The sequence below is a fragment of the Salmo salar genome, chromosome ssa15 (assembly GCF_905237065.1).
Source record: "Salmo salar chromosome ssa15, Ssal_v3.1, whole genome shotgun sequence".
NCBI lineage: Eukaryota > Metazoa > Chordata > Actinopteri > Salmoniformes > Salmonidae > Salmo > Salmo salar.
In genome coordinates, this window is record NC_059456.1 from 20,698,853 (window position 1) to 20,722,130 (window position 23,278).

Here is a 23,278-nt window from a genome sequence, read left to right on the forward strand (position 1 = left end):
GTGAATAAACAAATAAACGCTGTGATGTTATTTTACGACAGTTTCCCGCAGCGGACGGCAGGTCTCGTGCAAGCATGTTGTTTACAAAATGGACAGTTCTCTCTCTTCTCTAACTTATTTTAGGCTTTAAAACGCGTTTCGTATTGTGAATTGAGAGTGTTAACGTTACAGAAAGATATGGGGGAAGCCATAGAAAAAGAGTAAGCGTGTGGAACTATCCTCTACATTTCAGAAATGCTTCTATCTCTCTGCTTGGGTTTGCTAAATTAGCCATGTTGCTAATTTACAATTCAGCTAACTAGCAAGGAAAAGCTGCATATCTATGTAATCAATCAACCAACCAACCCTGTATTTATTTTTATAGACTATTAAAGAGTGAGAATGCTAGGTATGGGTTGAGTATCTAAAAGAGCTAGCTATTTATCTATGTTGTTGCTATGTGACGATAGCTAGCTGATCTGAGCCGAGTAGAGCTGATGATGATGATGTCATCAATCAGCTGGTCGAAGCGCATGAAGAAGGAAAAGACGTCACCCTCAACAAGTAAGACCCTCAACCTAACCAAACGTTAGCTACCTAACCCTAATCAACTGCTTTTTGGTAATTGGTTACTATTCTTATCTACACTATATATACACAAAAGTATATGGACACACCTTCAAATGAGTCGATTCGTTGCTGACAAGGTGTATAAAATCGAGCACACAGACATGCAATCTCCATAGACAAACATTGGCAGTAGAATGGCCTCACTGAAAAGCTCAGTGACTTTCACCATGGCACCTTCATAGGATACCACCTTTCCAATAAGTCAGTTCGTCAAATTTCTGCCATGCTAGAGCTGCCCCCGGTCAACTGTAAGTGCTGTTATTGTGAAGTGGAAACGTTTAGGAGCAACAACGGCTCAGCTGCAAAGCGGTAGGCCATACTAGCTCACAGAACAGGAGTGCTGAAGCGTGTAATGCATACAAATCCTCTGTCCTCTGTTGCTACACTCACTACCGAGTTCCAAACTGCCTCTGGAAGCAACGTCAGCAGAAAAACTGTTCATTGGGATCTTCATGAAATGGGTTTCCATGGCCGAGCAGCCGCACACAAGCCTAAGATCACCATGCACAATGCCAGGCGTTGGCTGGAGTGGCATAAAGCTCACCGCCATTGGACTCTGGAGCAGTGGAAACGCTTTCTCTGGAGTGATGAACATCACTTCACCATCTGGCAGTCCGACGGATGATTGTGGGTTTGGTGGATGCCAGGAGAACGCTACCTGCCCCAATGGATAGTGTGAAATGTACATTTTTGTGAAGGAGGAATAATGGTCGGGAGCTGTTTTTCATGGTTCAGGCCCCTTAGTTCCAGTGGTGGGAAATCTTAACGCAACAGCATACAATGACATTCTAGACAATTCTGTGCTTCCAACTTTGTGGCAACAGTTTGGAGGAGGCCCTTTCCAGTTTCAGCATGACAATGCCCCCGTGCACTAAGCGAGATCCATACAGAAATGGTTTGTTGAAATCGGTGTGGAAGAACTTGACTGGTGTGCACAGATCCCTGACCTCAACCACAAAGAACACCTTTACTCTTGGAAGCAAATCCCTGCACCAATGTTCCAACATCCAGTGGAAATCCTTCCCAGAAGAGTGGAGGCTGTTATAGCAGCAAAGGGGGGGACCAGCTCCATATTAATGCCCATGATTTTGGAATGAGATGTTTGACTAGCAGGTGTCCACATACTTCTGGTCATGTAGTGTATCTAAAAGCTCCCAGTCCACCACCGCGCCAAAGCCCTTGGGGATGTGTCTTGTGATCCACCAAGTAAACAAAGCCTTGTGTCATGCCAGAAACCTGTCTTAAGCTCAAACGGACTTGGCTGCCACCTTGTGATGTTCCAGGTGTATTCACCAATAACCAAAGAGACGGGACAAAACAGGGAGTGACCTACCACAATTTGTCCTATAGAAACTCACATTTTCGTATCCGATTTAAAAACGCTTTGCTACGGTTTGCTAAGTTGTACGCTAATGAATACAACCCTGAATGGACTTACACTAACCTCCTCTTTAAAACTCTTCTTTACACTTCATTATCAGGGTGACGACCAAGAGCTCCGCTTAGTATGGTCTGTTAGCCCAGCCCAGCCCAGGCTAGTCAACCTCATAGCTGCTGTTCCACCCCACTACCGTGGTTCCCAAACTCAAGGCCAAGCCTATCCGCACTGCCAGCGGTGTGTGTGTGTGTGTACTTAAAATAGACAAGCATTTAACAATTGAAATTAAGTTGAAGACAACACAAGGAACGTGTGTACTTATATCTCTTTGTCCAGATTGCTGAAGTGGCTGTGATGTGTAAACCCCATCGCTGTCCTCACATCAGTTTCACAGGAAACATCCGTGTGTGAGTACATTCATGATGTAGCTTCAGTGAGACCAGAGCGTTTCTGGCCACAGTGTCCTATTGATTTATACAAAATAATAATTGACTATAAAAAAAGAATTACCAGCTATGTATGTATTTATTTGATTTATTTATTTATTGATCAGAAAAATAACCAGCTATTTAATTGTGAATCTGCTTTCTACTCCCAACAGCTACTGTCCAGGTGGTCCGGACTCAGACTTTGAATACTCCACACAGTCTTACACTGGCTACGAGGTAAACCATTCATAACTGTTCCCCCTAAAGCCTACAAGCTCATTACCAGCTCCCTATGGGCTATTCAGGCATCTAGTCAAAATGGTCTCTTCTATAATTCTTCCCCTGTCAGCCGACATCTATGAGAGCCATCAGAGCATCTTATGAGCCCTACCTGCAGACCAGACATCGGGTAGAACAGGTCAGTGACACCTTCCTGCACACACTTCTAGTTACCCGTCACATTTTTTTGCTCCCATTATGGTTTACGCTACAGAAGTGCTGCTGTAATACAATAATAATGGATTGCATTTACATAGCACTTTTTCTTGTCTGTCTCTCCTGTCTGTCTGTCCTGTCTCTCTCCTGTCTGTCTGTCCTGTCTCTCTCCTGTCTGTCTGTCCTGTCTCTCTCCTGTCTGTCTGTCCTGTCTCTCTCCTGTCTGTCTGTCTGTCCTGTCTCTCTCCTGTCTGTCTGTCCTGTCTCTCTCCTGTCTGTCTGTCTCTCCTGTCTGTCTGTCTCTCCTGTCTGTCTGTCTCTCCTGTCTGTCTGTCCAGTTGAAGCAGCTGGGCCACAGTGTGGACAAGGTGGAGTTTATAGTGATGGGAGGAACCTTCATGGCCCTGGCTGATGAGTGCAGACACTACTTCATCAGGAACCTCCACGACGCCCTGTCAGGACACACCTCTAACAATGTAGCTGAGGCCGTCAGGTAACACTGCTACCCCCTCCCTTGAACCCCTGTCGGGACACGCCTTTAACCCCTGTCGGGACATGCCTCCAACCCCTGTCGGGACACGCCTCCAACCCCTGTCAGGACACGCCTCTAACCCCTGTCGGGACACGCCTCCAACCCCCGTCGGGACACGCCTCCAACCCCCGTCGGGACACGCCTCCAACCCCCGTCGGGACACGCCTCGTACCCCCCCGTCGGGACACGCCTCGATCCCCCCGGTCGGTACACGCCTCGGACCCCCCCCGTCGGGACACGCCTTGGAAACCCTAACAAGCTAGCAGAAGCTGTCAGGTACTACTAAAGTAGACCCTAGGATGTATATTATTTGGTAGGACTCTCTGCTCCCTCTGGTCTCTGTGAAATAGTTCCTGTCTGGGGTGTAATGGTTAGTTGGTTCCACTAGATGGAACTGATGCTGCTTCCACCTGCACACAGCAATGTCTTTTTCTATTGGCACAAGCACTGTTCATAACAAACTGTTCACACCCCTCTTGTTGGTGGAGAGAATTTAGCAGTTTTAAAGCTACATTTCTTTGCAATTCTACACATTTTGCTATGTCTAGTGTGTATTCATCTGATATGAGTGACTAAACAAATTACAATAATATCTATGGGCTTAAAAACCTAAATTAAATAACATTAGCTGACATGGGCTAATTGATCTGGACATTTCTAATTAGCTCTCCAAGGTATGTAATGACTGACATGACAAGAGGAACTGATTTACATTTTACATTTTAGTCATTTAGCAGACGCTCTTATACAGAGCGACTTACAGTAGTGAATGCATACATTTCATACATTTTTTGAACTGGTCCCCTGTGGGAATCGAACCCACAACCCTGGCGTTGCAAACACCACGCTCTACCAACTGAGCCGCACGGGACTAATGATGTAATACCCAATTTAGAAATTGCAACTTGTGCATTCTACTATTACAACTTTCAAGAGTAAATTTAAAGGCGGACACAGTTCCTTTAAAAAAAAAAAAAAAAACATTTTAAATAGTTAAAATGTATTTTGTATTTTGGCTGGAGGGGGACCCGCCCCCCTGCCGACCCCTCACACCCCACCTAAGGGGGGCACCCCATAGTTTTGGAACCACTGCTGTAGAACATATTTGATCTATTTCTCAGCCAAAATACTTATACCTTATTAACCTATCAGACAAATGAAGAAGTGTACATTTGATCTGATATTTGTTTAGTTATGAAGAGAGGGGATTATAAAGTTCACCCTAGTGTCCCCTACGGCTTGGTGTGTCTTTGGGAGTTACAACATGACTCTCTGCTTTGGCCCTTCATTGCAGAAGGAGGGAGAAGTTTTGTGTGACTTCTGGGAGATCAATAGAAGATTGAGGGATGTGATAGAGGAGTTGGGGAATGGAGGTCTGGACCCTGAGGGCTTGTTTGTTAGTCTGTATTTATTCCTTAGTAGCTGATAAGGTGTGTGTGTGTGTGTGTGTGCACCCGCGCTTCTGTATTGCTCATCCAGCAGTGTTATCAGCACGTTCGTTAAGACGGATTACTCTAATTGTTGTGGCTGCTTATCAGGCTGAGACGTGGGAGGCTCTTCTCTACTGTCTGTCTGTCTGCCTGCCTCTGCACCTGCCTGTCTGCCTGCCTCTGCACCTGCCTGTCTGCCTGCCTCTGCACCTGCCTGCCTCTGCACCTGCCTGTCTGCCTGCGTCTGCACCTGCCTGCCTGCGTCTGCACCTGCCTGCCTGTCTGCACCTGCCTGCCTGCCTGCGCCTGTCTGCGCCTGCCTGCCTGCCTGCCTGCCTGCGTCTGCGCCTGCCTGCCTGCGTCTGCACCTGCCTGCCTGCGTCTGCACCTGCCTGCCTGCCTGCCTGTGTCTGCACCTGCCTGCGTCTGCACCTGCCTGCCTGCCTGTGTCTGCACCTGCCTGCCTGCCTGTGTCTGCACCTGCCTGCCTGCCTCTGCACCTGCCTGCCTGCCTCTGCACCTGCCTGCCTGCCTCTGCACCTGCCTGCCTGTGTCTGTGCCTGCCTGCCTGCCTGTGTCTGCGCCTGCCTGCCTGCCTGCGTCTGCACCTGCCTGCCTGCCTGTGTAAGCAGGTGTGCTCACTGGCTTGTGTCAGTGATAAAGTAGTCATGTTTCTCCGAGTCCCACTAAGCCTCTGTTCGTTTGATGAGAAAAGCTTCAGTATTTAACAGCCATTCAGATAATAGCATTTTCATTGACGACTGTCAGCCAATCGGATGTGTTCTCTGGAGCAATAACTCCTGTGATTTGTCTTAAGTCAGTCATCGGATTGTTAGAAAGGACATTATGTTTCCAGTAATAGGTTGGAGGAATATGAGCTGAGATGACTGGTCTAGATGATGACTGTGGTCGTCAAACCTAACGACGGATCTAGATTGTTTTATCGTTGTCAAACCTGTCCAAGTGGAGAAAATGACAGCCAGACTGAAGAGGCAGATGTCTAATCTCAATTCACTCTGAATCTGCCCTCGTTGGTCCTGCAGTTTCAATACATCCTGGATCTGCCCTCCTACGTCCTACAGTTTCAATACATCCTGGATCTGCCCTCGTTGGTCCTGCAGTTTCAATACATCCTGGATCTGCCCTCGTTGGTCCTGCAGTTTCAATACATCCTGGATCTGCCCTCCTTGGTCCTGCAGTTTCAATACATCCTGGATCTGCCCTCCTACGTCCTACAGTTTCAATACATCCTGGATCTGCCCTCGTTGGTCCTGCAGTTTCAATACATCCTGGATCTGCCCTCGTTGGTCCTGCAGTTTCAATACATCCTGGATCTGCCCTCGTTGGTCCTACAGTTTCAATACATCCTGGATCTGCCCTCCTACGTCCTACAGTTTCAATACATCCTGGATCTGCCCTCGTTGGTCCTGCAGTTTCAATACATCCTGGATCTGCCCTCCTTGGTCCTGCAGTTTCAATACATCCTGGATCTGCCCCCCTAAGTCCTACAGTTTCAATACATCCTGGATCTGCTCTCCTTGGTCCTCCAGTTTCAATACATCCTGCATCTGCTCTCCTTGGTCCTCCAGTTTCAATACATCCTGCATCTGCTCTCCTTGGTCCTCCAGTTTCAATACATCCTGCATCTGCTCTCCTTGGTCCTACAGTTTCAATACATCCTGCATCTGCTCTCCTTGGTCCTACAGTTTCAATACATCCTGCATCTGCTCTCCTTGGTCCTACAGTTTCAATACATCCTGGATCTGTTCTCCTTGGTCCTACAGTTTCAATACATCCTGGATCTGCTCTCTTTGGTCCTACAGTTTCAAGGGGGTTGAAGTTACACAGAGAAAATGTAACTTTGTTGTGCCATTTTAATGACGGGATTTATTATGTCCCACATTTTCCTGCCAGTGACTTGATGGAGTGGGGTTGTCCTGGTACTTGCTCTTGAGATCGAAGTTGCCCCTAATGTAATCGCAGATCTACAGTTGAAGTCGGAAGTTTACATACACCTTAGCCAAATACATTTAAACTCAGTTTTTCACAATTCCTGACATTTTAATCAGAGTAAAAATTCCCCGTCTTAGGTCAGTTAGGATCACCACTTTATTTTAAAAATGTGAAATGTCAGAATAATAGTAGAGTGATTTATTTCATCACATTCCCAGTGGGTCAGAACTTTACATGCACTCAATTTAGTATTTGGTTGCATTACCTTTAAATTGTTAAACTTGGTCAAATGTTTTGGGTAGTCTTCCACAAGCTTCCCACAATAAGTTGGGTGAATTTTGGCCCATTCCTCCTGACAGAGCTGGTGTAACTGAGTCATGTTTGTAGGCCTCCTTGCTCGCACACGCTTTTTCAGTTCTGCCCACAATTTTTCTATGGGATTGAGGTCAAGGCATTGTGATGGCCACTCCCAATACCTTGACTTTGTTGTCCTTAAGCCATTTTGCCACAACTTTAGAAGTATGCTTGGGGTCATTGTCCATTTGGAAGACCCATTTGTGACCAAGCTTTAACTTCCTGACTGATGTCTTGAGATGTTGCTTCAATATATACACAATTTTCCTCCTTCATGATGCTATCTATTTTGTGAAGTGCTCCAGTCACTCCTACAGCAAAGCAACCCCACAACATGATGCTGCCACCCCCTGCTGCTGCCACCCCCGTGCTTTACAGTTGGGATGGTGTTTTCGGCTTGCAAGCCTCCCTCTTTTTCCTCCAAACGATGGTCATTATGGCCAAACGGTTCGATTTTTGTTTCATCAGACCAGAGGACATTTCTCCAAAAAGTACGATCTTTGTCCCCATGTGCAGTTGCAAACCATAGTCTGGCTTTTTTTTGTGGTGGTTTTGGACCATTGGCTTCTTCCTTTCTGAGCGGTCTTTCAGGTTATGTCGATATAGGACTTGTTTTACTGTGGATATAGATACTTTTGCACCTGTTTCCTCCAGCATCTTCACAAGGTCCTTTGCTGTTGTTCTGGGATTGATTTGCACTTTTCGCACCAAAGTACGTTTTGCTCCTTCCTGAGCAGTACGACGGCTGCGTGGTCCCATGGTGTTTATACTTGCGTACTATTGCCTTCAGGCATTTGGAAATTGCTCCCAAGGATGAACCAGACTTATGGAGGTCTACAATTTCTTTTCTGAGGTCAAGGTTGATTTATTTTGATTTTCCCATGATGTCAAGCAAAGAGGCACTGAGTTCGAAGGTAGGCCTTGAAATACATCCACAGGTACACCTCCAATTGACTAAAATGATGTCAATTAGCCTATCAGAAGCTTCTAAAGCCATGACATCATTTTCTGGAATTTTCCAAGCTGTTTAAAGGCACAGTCAACTTCTGACCCACTGGAATTGTGATTTTAAGTGAAATAATCTGTCTGTAAACAATTGTTGGAAAAATGACTTGTCATGCGCAAGGTAGATGTCCTAACCGACTTGCCAAAACTAAAGTTTGTTAACAATACATTTGTGGAGTGGTTGAAAAAATAGTTTTATTGACTCCAACCTAAGTGTATGTAAACTTCTGACTTCAACTGTATAATCCCATTATTAAGATTCCTTTATTGTCCAATTGTACACAAGGTCAAACAGGAAGTTTGGTTCTGCTTTATCCCAACCCCTCTGAAATACATGCATACATTTTTTATTTATTTTACCTTTATTTAACTAGGCAAGTCAGTTAAGAACAAATTCTTATTTACAGTCTTAGCCTAGGAACAGTGGGTTAACTGCCTTGTTCTGGGGCAGAATGACAGATTTTTACCTTGTCAGCTCGGGTTTTCTATCAAGCAACCTTTCGGTTACTGGCCCAACGCTCTAACCCCTAGGCTACCGGCCGTGTCATACATGCACAGAGGTTGGTGTAGGAGGCTAGACGCATTACCCTCAATCTGAACCCGTTCAGACATTTGTATCAGCAAGACTGTTACTGACCTCTTCTCCCTTCTTCTTTCCTCGTTTTAGGTGCTCAGAACGCAGTAACACAAAGTGTGTGGGCATCACCATCGAGACGCGTCCTGACTACTGTCTGAAGAGACACCTCAGTGACATGCTGGGGTACCGCTGTACCCGGCTGGAGATAAGGGTTCAGAGCGTCGACGAGGACGTAGCACGGGACACCAACAGGGCTGAGGTTAAGGGTCAGGAGAGGGTTTTGAATGGAGTCGTCATAGCGACTGCTAGTGATATGTCTTTAGTCTAACTCATAGCCGCTGGTACCCCTGGACATGGACTCAGTACTGGTACTCTGTGTATATAGACAAGTTATTACCTCGTACCCCTGGTCATGGACTCAGTACTGGTACTCTGTGTATATAGACAAGTTATTACCTCGTACCCCTGGACATGGACTCAGTACTAGTACTCTGTGTATATAGACAAGTTATTACCTCGTACCCCTGGACATGGACTCAGTACTGGTACTCTGTGTATATAGACAAGTTATTACCTCGTACCCCTGGACATGGACTCAGTACTGGTACTCTGTGTATATAGACAAGTTATTACCTCGTACCCCTGGTCATGGACTCGGGTACTCTGTGTATATAGGCAAGTTATTACCTCGTACCCCTGGTCATGGACTCAGTACTGGTACTCTGTGTATATAGACAAGTTATTACCTCGTACCCCTGGTCATGGACTCGGGTACTCTGTGTATATAGACAAGTTATTACCTCGTACCCCTGGTCATGGACTCGGGTACTCTGTGTATATAGACAAGTTATTACCTCGTACCCCTGGTCATGGACTCGGGTACTCTGTGTATATAGACAAATTATCATTAGTCATTGTGTATGTTATTATGTTTCTCTCTGTATTGTTGGGAAGGGCCTGTATTAAGCATTTCACTGTTAGTCTACATCTGTTGTTTGACCAAGCATGTGATGAATAAAATGTGTATTTGATCTAAGGGGCAGAGACTCAGAGTTGGAATGGAGTCATAGCTACTAATCATATGTTGTTTATTCACGACTCGTATGTCACTAGTCATGTCAGTCGTCATAGCTACTGGTCCCGTGTGGCTCAGTTGGTTAAGCACAGCACTTTCAACGCGAGGGTTGTGGGTTCGATTCCCACGGGGGACTAGTAGGGGGAGAAAAAAGTAGGAAAATGTATGCACTCACTACTGTAACTCGCACTGGATAAGAGCGTCTGCTTAGTGACTAAAATGTATCTTGTATATGTTAGTCTTAGCCACTGGTTATACAGTGCATTCGGGAAGTATTCAGACCCCTTGACTTTTTCCACATGTTGGATTAACTTGTGATTTTGTTTTTTACCCTCATCAATCTACACACAATACCCCATCATCACGAAGTAAAAACAGGTTCAGAAACAACATGAAATATCAAATTTCCGTAAGCATATTCAGACCCTTTACTTAGTACTTTGTTCAAACACTTTTGGCAGCTGTAGTATCTTAAGATACTTCTTAGATTGATGACTCCGGACACGTAACTACATTTTAGTATTTTAATTGTAACTTAGAATTACATTCCGAGGGGAGTGTAACAGTTTAGCTTCCGTCCCTCACCTCACCCCAACCTGGGCTTGAACCAGGGACCCTCTGCACACATCAACAACTGACACCCCACGAAGCATCATTACCCATCGCTCCACAAAAGCCGCGGCTCTTGCAGCGCAAGGGGAACAACTACTTATGGTCGCAGAGCGAGTGACGTCACCCGATTTATTAGCGCGCACCACCGCTAACTAACTAGCCATTTCACATCGGTTACAGGAGCACCTGGCGTAAGTTACCTGAGGCTTTCTCAAGGACATTCAGAGACTTGTCCCGAAGCCACTCATGCCTTGTCTTAGCTGTGTGCTTAGGTTCGTTGTCCTTTTGGAAGGTGAACCTTCACCCCAGTCTGAGAACCTGCTCCAGAGCTCTCAGGATCTCATCAAGAATATCTCTGTACTTTGCTCCGCTCATCTTTCCCTCGATCCTGACTAGTCTCCCCGTCCTTGCTGCTGAATAGCTTTGCCACATTATGATGCTGCCACCACCATGCTTCACCGTAGGGATGGTGCCAGGTTTCCTCCAGATATGACGCTTGGCATTCAGGCTAAAGAGTTCAATCTTGGTTTCATCAGACCAAAGAATCTTAATGTTAGTGTTAATCCTAGCCGCTTGTTATTTGTCAGTAGTGTTAATCCTAGCCGCTTGTTATTTGTCAGTAGTGTTAATCCTAGCCGCTTGTTATTTGTCAGTAGTGTTAATCCTAGCTGCTTGTTATTTGTCAGTAGTGTTAATCCTAGCCGCTTGTTATTTGTCAGTAGTGTTAATCCTAGCCACTGGTTATTTGTCAGTAGTGTTACTCCTAGCCACTGGTTATTTGTCAGTAGTGTTACTCCTAGCCACTGGTTATTTGTCAGTAGTGTTAATACTAGCCACTGGTTATTTGTCAGTAGTGTTAATCCTAGCCACTGGTTATTTGTCAGTAGTGTTAATCCTAGCCACGGGTTATTTGTCAGTAGTGTTAATCCTAGCCACGGGTTATTTGTCAGCACAATGTTGTGTGTGATGTGTCTGTTACAAACTCACCATGTAATCTGTTTTGTGATCCTCATAGTGATTGTGAGGGGGGTGTGTTACGTCTTTGTGTGTGTGTCCGTCCAGAGATCACACTGAGGGCGGTGTGAGTCCTTCCACTTCTCCAAAGATGCAGGTTTCAACGTGGTGTCTCACGTGATGCCTGACCTTCCTAACGTTGGTATGGAGCGAGACAACCAACAGTTCATAGTGAGTCTCACTCACTCACTCACTCACTCACTCACTCACTCACTCACTCACTCACACAGCGGGATGTGGAGCAGTATCTATCTACACCTGAGTGTATAAAACATTAAGAACACCTGCTCTTTCCATGACAGACTGACCAGGTGAATCCAGGTTAAAGATAGGATCTCTTACTGATGTCACCTGTTAAATCCCCTTCAATCAGTGTAGATGAAGGGGTGGAGACAGGTTAAAGAAGGATTTTTAAGCCTTGGGACAATTTGAGACATGGACTGTGTATGTGTGCCATTCAGAGGGTGAATGGGCAAGACAACATATTAATTTGCCTTTGAACAGCTGCCTTTGAACAGCGGCCTTTGAACAGCTGTAGGTGCCAAGCGCACCGGTTTGTGTCAAGAACTGCAACGCTGCAGGGTTTTTCGCGCTCAACAGTTTCCCATGTGTACCAAGAATGGTCCACCACCCAAAGGACATCCAGCAAACTTGACACAACTGTGGGAAGCATTGGAGTCAACATGGGCCAGCATCCCTGTGGAACGCTTTCGACACCTTGTAGAGTCCATGCCCAGACAAATTGAGGCGCTTCTGAGGGCAAAAAAGGGGGGGAGGGGGTCCAACTCAATGTTAGGTGTTCCTAATGTTTGAAATACTGTGTATATTGCCAAGAGTTTTACAAGAGAGGATGATGTAGTTTGTCAGCATTTGTAAAATGATCTAAACACATTTACACATGGATACTGTACTTTTTATATTTGAGCAGAACTGCACCTTCAGTTGTCTGTCCCTGATTTTTGAAAGAGCTCCATTTTTTATTTTTTTATGTGCGATAGCTAATTGTTCCACAGCATGTTGACTGGACCCAACCCACCGCCGCGGTTCTCCAGCTCTGTCTGCGTCCCAAACGGTTCCCTATTTAGTGCACTACTTTAACCAGGGCCCTACATAGGGGATAGGGTCCCACTTGGGATACTCGGTCTGTCTCCGTTCTTATGAACCAGGTAGTCAGCCTGTGGTGACTCATAGCTTCATTTTACAGAGAAGAGTCATTTTACAGTGTTTTTTAATGGGTAGATCGTTACCGGTTGGCGTGAAACCGTAGCAGGCCAGACAATCTGCTGAGGCTTCTGTACTACGCCCTCCTCTCCTCTGCTCTGTTCAGTGTGTGAACATCGTTTTCACACTGCACTAGCCTGGTTACTCATCCACTGTAGTTGCTATGGTAGTGAACCGTGTGTATAGTTGCTATGGTAGTGAACATTTTATCTGTGCAAGCCAGCACAGGATGGTTTGGCACAACAATAGTGTGTGTGAGAAAAGGTTTAGTCCATTCAGAGCCAGCTAGTGTAAAATGACCTCTCTTCTACAGCCTCTGTTATACGTCTGCCTCCTTTGTTCATTTCCAAATGGCTACCAAAACGTTCAGTGTTGCTGCCTGGTACAGATGTAAGAGCATTACCCACACTACAGTCGTGGCCAAAAGTTTTGAGAATGACACAAATATTAATTTTCACAAAGTCTGCTGCCTTAGTTTGTATGATGGCAATGTGCAAATACTCCAGAATGTTATGAAGAGTGATAATATGATTTGCAATTAATTGCAAAGTCCCTCTTTGCCATGCAAATTAACTGAATCCCCAAAAACACATTTCCACTGCATTTCAGCCCTGCCACAAAAGGACCAGCTGACATCATGTCAGTGATTCTCTCGTTAACACAGGTGTGAGTGTTGACGAGGACAAGGCTGGAGATCACTCTGTCATGCTGATTTGAGTTCGAATAACAGACTGGAAGCTTCAAAAGGAGGGTGGTGCTTGGAATCAGTGTTCTTCCTCTGTCAACCATGGTTACCTGCAAGGAAACACGTTCCGTCATCATCATTGCTTTGCACAAAAAGGGCTTCACAGGCAACGATATTGCTGCCAGTAAGATTGCACCTATATCAACCATTTATTGGATCATCAAGAACTTCAAGGAGAGTGGTTCAATTGTTGTGTAGAAGGCTTCAGGGCGCCCAAGAAAGTCCAGCAAGCGCCAGGACCGTCTCCTAAAGTTGATTCAGCGGCGGGATCGGGGCTCCACCTGGACGAGCCTGTTCAGGAATGGCAGCAGGCAGGTGTGAGTGCATCTGCACACACAGTAAGGCAAAGACTTTTGGAGGATGGCCTGGTGTCAAGAAGGGCAGCAAAGAAGCCACTTCTCTCCAGGAAAAACATCAGGGACAGACTGATATTCTGCTAAAGGTCCAGGGATTGGACTGCTGAGGACTGGGGTAAAGTCATTTTCTCTGATGAATTCACTTTCTGATTGTTTGGGGCATCCGGAAAAAAGCTTGTCCGGAGAAGACAAGGTGAGCGCTACCATCAGTCCTGTGTCATGCCAACAGTAAAGCATCCTGAGATCATTCATGTGTGGGGTTGATTCTCAGTCAAGGGAGTGGGCTCACTCACAATTTTGCCTAAGAACACAGCCATGAATAAAGAAAGGTGCCAACACATCCTCCGAGAGCAAGTTCTCCCAACCATCCAGGAACAGTTTGGTGACGAACAATGCCTTTTCCAGCATGATGGAGCACCTTGCCATATGGCAAAAGTGATAACTAAGTGGCTCGGGGAACAAAACATTGATATTTTGGGTCCATGGCCAGGAATCTCCCCAGACCTTAATCCCATTGAGAACTCGTGGTCAATCCTCAAGAAGCAGGTGGACAAAAACCCACAAATTCTGACAAACTCCAAGCATTGCTTATGCAAGAATGGGCTGCCATCAGTCAGGATGTGGCCCAGAAGTTAATTGACAGCATGCCAGGGCGGATTGCAGAGGTCTTGAAAAAGAAAGGTCAACACTACAAATACTGACTCTTTGCATCAACTTCATGTAATTGTCAATAAAAGCCTTTGACACTTATGAAATGCTTGTAATTATACTTCAGTATTCCATAGTAACATCTGACAAAAATATCTAAAGACGCTGAAGCAGCAAACTTTCTGAAAAATAATATTTGTCATTCTCAAAACTTTTGGCCACGACTGTACAGCGGGGGTTTATCAAGTCTACCTGTACTAGACAATCACTCACTCAGTCTAACCTTTTACAATGTCAAGGATCCACAGTCTTCAATAATTAGATGGTATATTATACCGTGGGAATTGAAAATGTTTAAAATATTAGCAATAATGACAGTATTAAATAATTCACATACTAAGCTAAATTGTATGCTCAAGAAATTTTGGAAATTATTTTATACTAAAACAATTCCTCAGCGAAAGATTGTGTTTTAAAAAGTACTTTTCTTTCTCAAAGGTAGAGGTCAAAATGATTGACACCCTTAAGTCTTTTATAAATACATTTGTCAAAAGTTTAGTCCCATATTCATAGCACGTATTGACTACATCAAGCTTGTGACTCTCTCTAAATTTGTTGGATGCGTTTTGAAGTTTGTTTTGGTTGTTTCAGATTATTTTCGGCCCAATGGAAATGAATGTTAAATAATGTATTTTTAATGCCCGGTATACACCCACACCATTCCAACAAAGAAAAGCTGCTTTTTAACATAGTTAGTTCATTAAAAAAACATTTGGAAGGAAAATTATTTCTCTAATATTGTAATTAATTATAAGTTTTAAGTTCAAAGAAATCTGGAAACAGTGGAGTTACTTTAAAATCATAATAAGATCCCATGAACAGGGGAGGAGATCATCCTTCATCAGACCACCTACTCTAAGATGTTTTGTGAATATGGGCCCAGAGGTACATCACTAACTGGTCCAGACCTCCTACCAGACTTTACCAGACCTCCTACCAGACTTCCTACCAGACTTTACCAGACTTCCTACCAGACTTCCTACCAGACTTTACCAGACTTTACCAGACTTTACCAGACTTCCTATCAGACCTCCTATCAGACTTCCTACCAGACCTCCTATCAGACCTCCTACCAGACTTTACCAGACCTCCTACCAGACTTTACCAGACCTCTTACCAGACTTTACCAGACCTCTTACCAGACTTTACCAGACCTCTTACCAGACTTCCTATCAGACTTTACCAGACTTCCTATCAGACTTTACCAGACTTCCTATCAGACTTTACCAGGCTTCCTATCAGACTTTACCAGACTTACTATCAGACTTTACCAGACTTCCTATCAGACTTCCTATCAGACTTTACCAGACTTCCTATCAGACCTTTTACCAGACTTCCTATCAGACTTTACCAGACTTCCTATCAGACCTTTTACCAGACTTCCTACCAGACCTTTTACCAGACTTCCTACCAGACCTTTTACCAGACTTCCTACCAGACCTTTTACCAGACTTCCTACCAGACCTTTTACCAGACTTCCTATCAGACCTTTTACCAGACTTCCTACCAGACCTTTTACCAGACTTCCTATCAGACCTTTTACCAGACTTCCTATCAGACCTTTTACCAGACTTCCTACCAGACCTTTTACCAGACTTCCTACCAGACTTCCTACCAGACCTTTTACCAGACTTCCTACCAGACCTTTTACCAGACTTCCTACCAGACCTTTTACCAGACTTCCTACCAGACCTTTTACCAGACTTCCTATCAGACCTTTTACCAGACCTTTTACCAGACCTTTTACCAGACCTATCAGGTACTCTGTATCCCAGTAAAGAGGCTTACGTGCGTGCGTGTTGGTATGATAGTAATCGGAGTTTGAGAGCAGGATATTTTAATGGGGTATTTGGCCAAATGTCTCCTTCGAGTCACTGTCCTGCTTTCCTATCGTACTGACACACACACACACACACACATCTGCGTCACTGGAAGCTCCTGTTCTTTATCAGCTCCCCCCTCCTCACCTCCCCTGGAGATCACTCTGTGTTCTGCTGTGCTGCTATCACAGGACCCAGCTGGGAGGCTGTCGCTTGGGGCTAGGGGTGATAATGGATTCTCATTACAGTATGTCTGTCGACGTAACAGTTCCCAAGCTCGATCTCTCTCTCTCTCTCTCTCTCTCTCTCTCTCTCTCTCTCTCTCTCTCTCTCTCTCTCTCTTATCTACCACTGTGCACCTGGCTCCTCTGAGGCCCAAACAGGACAGGATTGTAAAATCACAAAATTCCCTGGTTTTCTAGAAATCCTAGTTAGAAGATTCCTGGGAAAAGCAGGATATCTGAGATCCTCCAACTGGGATCTCCGGGAAAACCAGGGAATTTTGCAACCCTAGATGTATATACCACTGTGCAGTCTCCTCCAGTCCACTTATCCAGACAGGACATGAATCTACCACTAGGCAGGCTCCTCCAGTCTCCTTATCCAGACAAGACATGCATCTACCACTAGGCAGGCTCCTCCAGTCCCCTTATCCAGACAGGATATGAATCTACCACTAGGCAGGCTCCTCCAGTCCCCTTAGCCAGACAGGACATGAATCTACCACTAGGCAGGCTCCTCCAGTCCCCTTTGCCAGACAGGACTGAATCTACCACTAGGCAGGCTCCTCCAGTCCCCTTTGCCAGACAGGACATGAATCTACCACTAGGCAGGCTCCTCCAGTCCCCTTTGCCAGACAGGACATGAATCTACCACTAGGCAGGCTCCTCCAGTCCACTTATCCAGACAGGACATTAATCTACCACTAGGCAGGCTCCTCCAGTCCCCTTCGCCAGACAGGACATGAATCTACCACTAGGCAGTCTCCACCAGTCCCCTTATCCAGACAGGACATGAATCTACCACTAGGCAGTCTCCTCCAGTCCCCTTAGCCAGACAGGACATGAATCTACCACTAGGCAAATCAAAAATCAAATCAAATTTATTTATATAGCCCTTCGTACATCAGCTGATATCTCAAAGTGCTGTACAGAAACCCAGCCTAAAACCCCAAACAGCAAGCAATGCATGTGAAAGAAGCACGGTGGCTAGGAAAAACTCCCTAGGAAAAACTCCCTAGAAAGGCCAAAAACCTAGGAAGAAACCTAGAGAGGAACCAGGCTATGAGGGGTGGCCAGTCCTCTTCTGGCTGTGCCGGGTGGATATTATAACAGAACATGGTCTAGATGTTAAAATGTTCATAAATGACCAGCATGGTCAAATAATAATAATCATAGTAGTTGTCGAGGGTGCAACAAGCACGTCCGGTGAACAGGTCAGGGTTCCATAGCCGCAGGCAGAACAGTTGAAACTGGAGCAGCAGCATGGCCAGGTGGACTGGGGACAGCAAGGAGTCATCATGCCAGGTAGTCCTGAGGCATGGTCCTAGGCAGGCTCCTCCAGTCCCCTTATCCAGACAGGACATGAATCTACCACTAGACAGGCTCCTCCAGTCCACTTAGCCAGACAGGAAGGTGATAGGATGTGAGAAATATGAATCGGTCTGTCACAGACTGACCAAATAGTCCCTCGTCACTCAGTCCACTTAGTGAGAAGTTTTTAGTTGTTGTTTTTTATTTAATTGAACCTTTTATTTAACTAGGCAAGTCAGTTAAGAACAAATTCTTATTTACAATGACGGCCTAGGAACAGTGGGTTAACTGCCTTGTTCAGGGGCAGAACGACAGATTTTCACCTTGTCAGCTCGGGGGATTCGATCTCGCAACTTTTCGGTTACTGGCCCAACGCTCTAACCACTAGGCCACCTGTCTCTAACCACTAGGCTACCTGCCTCTAACCACTAGGCTACCTGCCTCTAACCACTAGGCTACCTGCCTCCCCAGGTCAGGGTAGTTGTTTTGTGTGCTTCTCTACTCCTCCCTACAGACCATATCAACCTCTCTGGAAATATAAGTACCTTATCTTATCTTGTTTGTCAAGCTCCAAACTCACAAAATCCTATTTCAACTAAGAGTTGTCCTATTGTACCAGAGAGGCTGTTTAAACTTCCTCTTTCAACACTTCTAGTATGTCTGTAACCTCTCTGCCCTCCAGGAGTTCTTTGAGATCCCAGCGTTCAGGCCAGATGGGATGAAGCTGTACCCCACCCTGGTTATCAAGGGGTACAGGTCTGTATGAGCTGTGGAAGACCGGTCTCTATAAGAGCTACTCCCCCTCTGCCTTGGTGGATCTGGTGGCACCCACCCTGGACAAGAGTCTACCGCGTTCAGAGGTGTGTGTGTGTGTGTGTGTGTGTGTGTGTGTGTGTGTGTGTGTGTGTGTGTGTGTGTGTGTGTGTGTGTTCGCGAGAGGTAGAGGATCTATAAGACCTAAAACACTTTGTAAAGTATGTACATTATAGTACGTTGTAGTCATTTAGAAGACGCTCTGATCCAGAGATACTACAGTAGTCATTTAGAAGACGCTCTGATCCAGAGATACTACAGTAGTCATTTAGCAGACGCTCTGATCCAGAGATACTACAGTAGTCATTTAGCAGACGCTCTGATCCAGAGATACTACAGTAGTCATTTAGCAGACGCTCTGATCCAGAGATACTACAGTAGTCATTTAGCAGACGCTCTGATCCAGAGATACTACAGTAGTCATTTAGCAGACGCTCTGATCCAGAGATACTACAGTAGTCATTTAGAAGACGCTCTGATCCAGAGATACTACAGTAGTCATTTAGCAGACGCTCTGATCCAGAGATACTACAGTAGTCATTTAGCAGACGCTCTGATCCAGAGATACTACAGTAGTCATTTAGCAGACGCTCTGATCCAGAGATACTACAGTAGTCATTTAGCAGACGCTCTGATCCAGAGATACTACAGTAGTCATTTAGCAGACGCTCTGATCCAGAGCCACTACAGTAGTGAGTCCATTCATCTTAAGATCATTAGGTGCGACAACCACGCCTGTCATTAAAGTAGCTTTTGTAATTTTTGGGGACTCTTCTATCCTAGCTTCAGGGGGATGCTGGTTCCACCATTGGGGTGCCAGGACAGAGAACAGCTTTATACTACCTAAATTAAGAACAGTGCCTTCGGAAAGTATTCAGGCCCCTTGACTTTTTCTACATTTTGTTACATTACAGCCTTATTCAACAACAAAACAAATCAGTAAATAAATAAGTGATCAATCGAATGCCACAACCCCATAATGACAAAGCAAAAACAGGATTTTAATTTATAAAAAATGTAAACGATCACATTTACATAAGTATTCAGACCCTTTACTCAGTACTTTGTTGAAGCACCTTTTGGCAGCGATTACAGCCTAGAGTCTTCTAGGGTATGACGCTACAAGCTTGGCACACCTGTATTTGGGGAGTTTCTCCCATTCTTCTCTGCTGATCCTCTCAAGCTCTGTCAGGTTGGATGGGGAGTGTCGCTGTACAGCTATTTTCAGGTCTCTCCAGAGATGTTTGATCGGGTTCAAGTCCAGGCTCTGACTGGGCCACTCAAGGATATTGAGACTTGTCCCGAAGCCACTCCTGCATTGTCTTGGCTGTGTGCTTAGGGTCATTGTCCTGTTGGAAGGTGAACCTTCCGTACTTTGCTCCATTCATCTTTGCCTCAATCCTGACTAGTCTCCCAGTCCCTGCCTCTGAAAAACATTCCCACAGCTTGATTCTGTCACCACCATGCTTCACCATAGGGATGGGTGCCTGATTTCCTCTGGAAGTGACGCTTGGCATTCAGGCCAAAGAGTTCAATCTTAGTTTCATCAGACCACAGAATCGTGTTTCTCATGGTCTGAGAGTCTTTATGTGCCTTTTGACAAACTCCAAGCGGGCTGTCATGTGCCTTTTACTGAGGAGTGGCTTCCGTCTGGCCACTCTTGGTAGAGTGCTGAAGGCCTGATTGGTGGAGTGCTGCAGAGATGGTTGTCCTTCTGGAAGGTTCTGCCATCTCCACAGAGGAACTCTAAGAGCTCTGTCAGAGTGATCATCGGGTTCTTGGTCACCTCCCAGACCAAGGCCCTTCTCCCCGATTCTTCAGTTTGGCCGGGTGGCCAGCTCTAGGAAGAGTCTTGGTGGTTCCAAACTTCTTCCATTTAAGAATGATGGAGGCCTCTGTGTTCTTGGGGACATCATGACGTGTGAGTGTGTGTGCCTTTCCAAATCATGTCCAGTCAATTGCATTTACCACAGGTGGATTTTAATGAAGTTGTAGAAACATCTCAAGGATGATCAATGGAAACAGGATGCACCTGAGCTCAATTTCAAGTCTCATAGCAAAGGGTCTGAATATTTCAATTTTTTTATTTAATACATTTGCAAAACTTTCTAAAACCCTGTTTTTGCTTTGTCATTATGGGATATTGTGTAGATTGCTGATTCTTTTTATTTATTTGATTTAATCCATTTTAGATTAAGGCTGTAACATAATGTGGAAAAAGTCAAGGGGTCTGAATACTGTACTAAGGCACTGTATTCTTATGTAATGCTGACTACTCCGTATGTAGTCAACATTTCAACTTGGAAACTAGCCAATTAACTATTTTAAAGAAATATGGCTCAGTTCCAAAATCCACACCATCAACCCACTTAGTATGAAGTAATGTACTGCATTAGACATGCCTTCTTAGTGGTACGTTGGCATGGACATTTTAAAACACAGCTAACATGCCATACCACCAATACATGTCGTATGATAAGTAGTATTGCTATTTTGGATATTGGAACACGCCATAAACGCACTCCTGTGTGTGTCTGTTTCTCAGGGACATCGCCATGCCTCTGGTGAACTCTGGAGTGGAGCGTGGTAACCGCCGAGAGCTGGCTCTGGCCAGGATGAAAGACATTGGGATGGAGGTGAGACTTAAACCACATGGAAATACATTGTGTAAAAACATTGTATTATTAAGTAATAAATCCAGAGGTTGTGTGGTATATGGCTAATATACTGCGTTGACTCTCGTAATAATACTCCAAATAGAACAGTGAACAATTTTTTTAAATGTTATTATTATTATTTTTTTTTACTTGTATGTCGTCTCATTTACACATTTTTCAACCAATCAGCATCCAGGACCCAAACTACCCGATTTAAAAAAACAAAACAATTTTTTAAATTTTTTTATTATTTATTTATTTATTTATTATTTTAGATTCTCCATTATCAACTGGCTCGTTCGAGCCCTTAATCCTGATTGGCTGACAGCCATTATCGATCAGGTACATCAGACCGTATGACAAAACATATTTTTACTGCTCTAATTACGTTGGTAATCAGTTTCATAATAGCAATAGGGCACCTCGGGGGTTTGTGGTATATGGCCAATATACCACGGCTAATGGCTGTTCTTAGGAACGATGCGAAGCAGAGTATACAGCCTGGATACAGCCATTAGAAGTGGTATTTTGGCCGTTTACCACAAACCCCCAACGTGCTTTATTGCTGTTATAAACTGGTTACCAATGTAATTAGAACAGTAAACAAATTGTTTGTATCATACCTGTGGTATACGGTCTGATATTCACACGGCTGGAATGCTGTTTCAGCCAATCGGCATCCGCGATCTAAACTACCAGCTTCATAATAATGTATATTTACGATACAATGCTAGGCCGTACTATAGTTGGTCATACATAGCGGTAGTTGGCTAGTTAGGATACATGATCATAATGTCTTTCTCTCATCCACTAGTGTCGAGATGTGAGAAGTGGGAATCCAGGAGATCCATCACGAAGTGCGTCCCTACCAGGTGGAGCTGATTCGTAGAGACTACGTAGCCAACGGTGGCTGGGAGACCTTCCTGTCCTACGAGGACCCAGAACAAGACATTCTGATTGGTCTACTGCGTCTGTCGGCACTGTTCCGCTCAATCATTTCGCCCCGAGCTCAAAGGGGGTCTGTCCATTGTGCGTGAGCTGCACGTCTATGGCAGTGTGGTTCCTGTCAGTAACAGAGACCCCAGCAAGTTCACACACACACACTAACCCTGATCCTGGACAGATGTAGAACTACAGCCCAAGCTCTTGTTCCAACACAGCATTATTCAACTATTCCTAGCTACTAAACTAATCATCAAGACCCTTTTTTTTAAGTTGAATCAGCTGTTTTAACATAAAAGACAGTGATTTTAAGTTTGTTAAGTCTTTTAATGAGTTTTTGTTAAGCTCCGTGGTTGGTTTATCTCTAATTTGTTCCTCCTGTTTGCAGGGCTTTGGGATGATGCTGATGGACGAAGCAGAGCGGATCGCAAGAGAGGAACAACGGCTCCGGGAAACTAGCCGTCATCTCAGGTGGAACTATTTTTCTCTCTCTCCCTCTCCTCCATGCCAAGGAGACGGATGGTCCAGTCTGTCATTCTAATTCCTCTCTGTTTGTTCATTGTCATGCTCCACAATGTTTTGAATATTCTGTAATATATGATATGTGTCTGTGTTTCAGGTGTGGGAACTAGGAACTACTACAAGGAAGATGGGTTATGAGCCGCAGGGACCGTATATGGTGAAACACCTGGAGGTGTCTGTAGTCATACTGGGGAATGAAAACCTGTTTTAGTATCATGTCTTTTGCGTGTATTGGTAAAAATAAATATCTTTATTTATTACTAGTATGTGTTTGTTACTTTGGAGACACTGCAGAGTACAGAGTACATATGCTTGTGGTATCAGAGGGCACAGTGAGTACAGCATACCAGTCTTAAAGAGCTCATTCCCAAAGTATCCTTTTATCTACTGACCCAGAGTCAGATGAGGCCCTTTATCTACTGACCCAGAGTCAGATGAGGCCCTTTATCTACTGACCCAAGTAATGAGGCCCTATCTACTGACCCAGAGTCAGATGAGGCCCTTACTACTGACCCAGAGTCAGATGAGGCCCTTTATCTACTGACCCAGAGTCAGATGAG

General features: G+C 44.9%; 1 pseudogene; it reads left to right on the forward strand.

Moving 5' to 3' along the window:
• The first annotated feature begins 35 nt into the window (after positions 1-35).
• On the forward strand, positions 36-22,976 carry LOC106571045 (elongator complex protein 3-like; annotated as a pseudogene).
• The last annotated feature ends 302 nt before the right edge of the window (positions 22,977-23,278 follow it).